General features: G+C 36.9%; 1 pseudogene; it reads right to left on the reverse strand.

The window, feature by feature from the left end:
• Positions 1-5,795, reverse strand: part of LOC109434129 (large ribosomal subunit protein uL4 pseudogene) — a 53,435-nt pseudogene extending 47,640 nt beyond the window's left edge.
• Positions 5,796-6,000: the final 205 nt, after the last annotated feature.

A 6,000-nucleotide genomic window follows, 5' to 3' on the forward strand; every position in this document is an offset into this window, starting at 1 on the left:
AATAATGCTGCAATGAACATAGGGGTACATATATCTTTACTGATAAATGCTTTCAGATTTTTTTGGTGGATAACCAGAAGAGGGATTGCTGGATCGTATGGTAATTCTATTCTTAATTTTTTTGAGGAAACTCCATACTGTTTTTCATAGTGGCTGTACCAATTTACATTTCCACCAACAGTGTATGAAGGTTCTTTTTTCCCCATAACCTCTCCAATACTTGTCTTACTGATAATAGCCATTCTAACAGGTGTGAGGTGATATCTCACTGTGGTTTTGATTTGTATTTCCCTAATAGCTAGTGAAGTTGAGCATTTTTTCGTATATCTGTTGGCTATTTGTATGTCTTCTTGGGAGAAGTGTCTGTTCATGTCTTCTGCCCATTTTTAAATTAGATAGCTTGTTTTTTTGTTGTTGAGTTGTATGAGTTTTTTACATATTTTGGATATTAGCCCCTTATCGGAGGTGTTGTTTGCAGATATCTTCCATTCGTATGATTGCCTCTTTTTTTTTTTTTTTTTTTTTTTTTATTGTTTCTTTTGCTATGCAGAAGCTTTTCAGTTTGATATAGTCCCATTTATTTATTTTTGCTTTTACTTCTCTTGCCTTGAGGTCAAATTCATAAAACCCTCTCTGAACCCAAGGTCCATGAGTTTAGTACCTATGTTTTCTTCTATGCAATTTACTGTTTCAGGTCTTATATTTACATCTTTGATCCATATTTTAGTTGATTTTGGTACATGATTTCATTCTTTTGCATGTGGCTTTTCAATTTTCCCAGCAATATTTATTCAAGAGGCTTTCTTTTCTCCATTGTATGTTTTTGACTCCTTTGTCAAACATTATCTGTTCATATATATCTGAATTCATTTCTGGGTTCTCAGTTTTATTCCATTGGTCTGTGTGTCTGTTTGTCCACCAATACCGTGCTGTTATGATTATTGTTGCTTTGTTGTATAAATTGAAGTCAGAGAATGTGATACCTATGGCCATGTTCTATTTCCCAGGACTGCTTTAACTATTTGGGGTCTTTTGTGCTTTCATACAAATCTGATGATTTTTTGCTCTATATCTTGAAAAAATGTCATTGTGATTTTGATGGGGATTGCATTGAATCTGTATATTACTTGAGTTTTATGGCCATTTTAACTATGTTGATTCTTCTAATCCATGAACAAGGAATATCTTTCCATTTCTTTGTATCTTCTTCAATTTATTTTAATAATGTCTTGTAGTTTTCAGGGTATAGGTCCTTCACATCCTTTGTTAAGTTTATTCCCAGGTATTTTATTCTTTTTGTTGCAATTGCTAAAGGAATTTTTTTCATTTCTTTTTCTGGAGTTTAATTGTTAGTATACAAGAATGCAATGGACTTTTGCACATTGATTTTGTGTCCTGCTACTTTACTGTATTTGTATTTTGCTTCTAATAGTTTTTAGTGGAGTTTTTAGGGTTTTCTATATAAAGAATCATGTTACCTACAAAAAGTGACAATTTGACTTCATTCCCAATTTGGATGACATATAATCTTTTTACTGTATTGCTGTATTCAATTTGCTAGTATTTTGTTCAAGATATTTACATCTATATTCATCAGAGATGTTGGTCTGTAGTTTTCTTTTTGTGTGTGTTATTTTTACCAGGTTTTGGTATCAGGGTACTGTTGGCCTCATAAAATGTGTTAGGACTTATTGCCACTTCTTCAATTTTTTGAAAGAGTTTGAGAAGGACAGGTTTTAAGTCATCTTTGAATGTTTGGTAGAATTCACTAGTGAAGGTATTTGGTCCTGGTATTTTCTTTTGGGGAGGTTTTGGATGATTGTTTCAATTTCCATACTGTTTATCATTTTAATTAGATTTTCCAGTTCTTTGTGATTCAGTCTAGGAAGTTTATATATTTCTAAGAACTTGTCCATTTCTTTTAGGTTATTGAATTTTGTGGCATACAGTCCTTCATAGTATGAGCCTTTGTACTTCTGTGATATCTGTCATAAGTTCTCCTATTTCGTTTCTGATTTTGCTTTTTTGAGTCTTTTTTCTTTTTTCCTTAGTGAGTCTAGCCAGGGGTTTGTCAATTTTATTTATCTTTTCAAAGAACCAACTCTTTGTTGCATTAATTTTTTTCTATTGTCTGTTTGTTCTCTGTTTCATTTAGTTCTGCTCTAATTTTTATTATTTCCTTCCTTCTGCTAAGTTTGGGTTTCATGTGCTCTTTTTCTATTTTTTAAGATTGAAGGTTAGGCTATTTATTTAGGATTTTTGTTTATTGAGATAGGCCTGTAATTTCCCTCTTATTACTGCTTGTACAGTATCCCAATAATGTTGATATGTTCCATTTTCATTTTTACTTGTTTCTATGTATCTTTTGATATCTCCATTTGTTTCTTCTTTGACCCTACTAAAGCCGTCCTTTAGTAGCATGCTGTTTAATCTCCACATATTTGTGTGTTTTCCCACTTTATTTTTGCAGTTGATCTCCAATTTCAAAGCATTGTGGTTGGAGAATATGCTTGGTATGATTTCAATCTTCTTAAATTTGTTGAGGCTAGTTTTGTGTCCCAACATATGGTCTATCCTTGAGAATGTTCCATGTGCACTAGAAAAGAATGTATAGTCTGGTATTCTGGAATGAAAGGCTCTGTAAATGTCAGTTATCACCATTTGGACTAATGTGTCATTTAAGGCTGATATTTCCTTATTGATTTTCTGTTTGGATGATCTATCCATAGCTTTCAATGGGATATTAGGTCCCCTACTGTAATTGCGTTTTTCCAGTTTCTTCCTTTTCTACTTTAATAGAAGTGAGTAGTTGCTTTATATATTTTAGTTCTCCCTGATTGGGAGCATATATATTGATATATGTTTTCTTGTTGTGTTGTCCCCTTTATCATTATGAAATGTCCATCTTTGTTTCTTGTTACCTTTTTTATCCTGAAGTCTATTTTGTCAGATATAAGTATGATTACACCTGCTTTTCTCTGGATGCCATTTGCTTGGAGCATCATTTTCACTTTGAGTCTATATTTATCCTTGCAGCCGAGATGTGTCTCTTGGAGGCAGCATATGGTTGGATTTTACTTTTTTATCGTATCTGCTACTCTGTGCCTTTTTATTGGTGAGTTCAGTCCACTTACATTTAGGATGATTATTGGTATATGAGAATTTCCTATAGCTATTTTATCTTTGGTGTTCTGGTAACGCAGTGTCTCCATTGTTTCTCTGCTTTTGTGTTTCTGTCTATTATTTTAGTTTGGTGGCATTCTATAATTTTTCATCTGTTTTCCTTTTTTTTAATGTATGTGTCTCAGTTCTGTACTTTTTTTTTGGAGTGGTTACCATTAAGTTTATATAAAAGTTTCATATACACAGTAGTCCTTTTTATTCAGCATGTATCTTACTTCCATTCCCTTTTGCAAATTCAGACATTTACCCCCTCTTCTTTTATGTTTTTGTTGTCATAAATTATCCTTATTTATGCTGTGAGTTCATTTCCAAGTTGCAGTAGCAAATTGTTTTCTTCTTCTCTTTTCCTTTTTTATTTTTTTATCTCCTTTACTCTTTATGTTATATTTCTTATTCTGAGTAGGGGTTGTTATTTCCTGATTCTGTCTGTCTTTTAGTCATCTTACTCATAGTTTTGTATTCTTTTGTCTTTTTGTTTCAGGTAAAATAACCCCCTTCAGTATTTCTTGTAATGCAGACCTTGTGGAAAATTCCCTCAGCTTCTGTATATCTGGAAATGTCTTTATTCCTCCTTCATATCTAAAGGATAATTTTTCTGGATATATTATTCTTGGCCAGTGATTTCTCTCTTTCAACATTTGATTGCACTCCCTCCTAGCTTGTAGAGTTTCTGCTGAAAAATGTGATGATAATCTAATGGGCTTTCCTTTGTGGGTTACTGTCTTCTTTTTCCTGGCTGCCTTGAGAATTCTTTATTTGTCATTAATTTTTGACTGCTTCAATAAGGCTTGGATAAGACTTATAAGGATTGAGATAATTAGGTGTTCTGTTTACTTCTTAGATTTGAAGTTCTTTCCATAGGTTTGGGAACTTTGACTATTTGTTTGAATAGGCTCTCTGTCCCTTTCTTCCTCTGGTATACCCATTATTCTTGTATTGCTCTTTCTGATGAAGTCAGATAGTTCTTACAGATTTCTTTCATTTCTTTTAACTCTCAAGTCTCTCTCTTCTTTCATTTACATTATTTCCAGATTTCTATCTTTGATTTCACTAATTCTTTCTTCCATCTCATCAGCTCTATTTCCTAAGCTCGCTGTTTGATTCTTCATTTTTTATTAAGTTCTTCAGCTCCAGAATTTCCATTTTTTTAAAAAAAAATCAATCTCTTTGGTAAAGTATCCATTTTGTTCTTTGATTTAATTTCTGAGTTCATTAAACTGCCTTTCTTGCATCTCATTGAGTTTTTTCAGAAGTGTAATTTTGAATTCTCTGTCATTTAAGTCATATATTTCCATGTCTTTAAGTTTGGTTTCTGGAGAGCTGACTCTTTCTGAGCTATCTTGTTACCTAATTATTCCTGGTAATTGATGGATTATTTCTCTTCCTAGGTTTCTACAGGAATGAATTCTGCAGCAGATTGACACTAAGAGGTCTTTCTTTTGTTTTCCCGTAGGTAGCACTGGAGCATTTTTATCTTCTTTTGCTGTGTTCCAGCTTCTCATGATAGAAGATTCCCTGGGGAGGTCAGCATCTCCTCTGTGACCAGGTTTCCTCAGTCTCAGGGCACTATGCCTGTAGGAGAATATGGTGGGTGATGGGGTTCCGAGTCCCTGAAATCCCAGTGGTGACCCTGCAGCCAGATGCAGAGCTATGCTGCCTAGTGGCCCTGGGTGCACCCACTGGAATCAGCCACAAAAGGTGAGGATGGGGTGGGCTGAGAGAGGATGCTGGTAAGTCTGTGGCTTTGTTCTCCTCCAAATAATGGCAACTGCCAGACAAAGTTGCCTTGCCCCTATATCTCCACCTTTGTCACTGAGAATAACCGTAGTGTGCGTCTGCCACTCAGGAACTCTCTGTCTAGTTCTCAAGACTGTAGATATTCTACTCTTTAACCCAACACCGCTTCAATTTTTTCTAGGGCCTGCTGTTAGCTCTGGGAGGGTACAGGGTGCTGAGCTCTGGGAAGGTAGGGGGAGGCAGCCAGGCTCTTTGGCTTTGTTTTCTGCCTGGCAGTGAGGTCTGCTAGACCACAGTTTTAGAACTTCTGTATTCAGTCTTTGCCCTGAGATCTATGTCCCAATCATTGGGTTCAGCCATTTCATATATTGATCACTCAAGCAGGAATGCTTGGGGCCACATAGAGTGTACCTGTAGCCTGAATCCTCTCTCAGGACTGCAGTGAGCTCCCGGCTGCATCCATGGCAGCGAGCTCCAGGCTGCATCCAGGGCAGTGAGCTCCCAGCTGCATCCAGGGCAGTGAACTCCAGGCTGCATCCATGGCAGCGAGCTCCCGGCTGCATCCATGGCAGCGAGCTCCCAGCTGCATCCATGGCAGTGAGCTCCCGGCTGCATCCAGGGTAGTGAGCTCCTGGCTGCATCCAGGGCAGTGAGCTCCAGGCTGCATCCATGGCAGCGAGCTCCAGGCTGCATCCATGGCAGCGAGCTCCCGGCTGCATCCATGGCAGCGAGCTCCCGGCTGCATCCATGGCAGTGAGCTCCCGGCTGCATCCATGGCAGTGAACTCCCGGCTGCATCCAGGGCAGTGAGCTCCAGGCTGCATCCAGGGCAGTGAGCTCCCGGCTGCATCCATGCACCCATCTCTGTTCTTCCATCAATTACACAGGTTTCCTTAAATCATGACATTTTACACTTTAAATCATGGAAAATTGCTAATATTAAATCATTTTTTGACCTACAAAAATAACAGTTTTATGTGGTCCCGTCTAATAGTATGTCTTATTATCTAATGGAGCAAATTTCCTAAGTCTCTTCTCTTTGCTCTTTTTTTTAAGTTGATTTGTATGTTTATACACATTT

The sequence above is a fragment of the Rhinolophus sinicus genome, chromosome 14, assembly GCF_057876585.1.
Source record: "Rhinolophus sinicus isolate RSI-liver-muscle chromosome 14, RSI-T2T, whole genome shotgun sequence".
Lineage (NCBI taxonomy): Eukaryota > Metazoa > Chordata > Mammalia > Chiroptera > Rhinolophidae > Rhinolophus > Rhinolophus sinicus.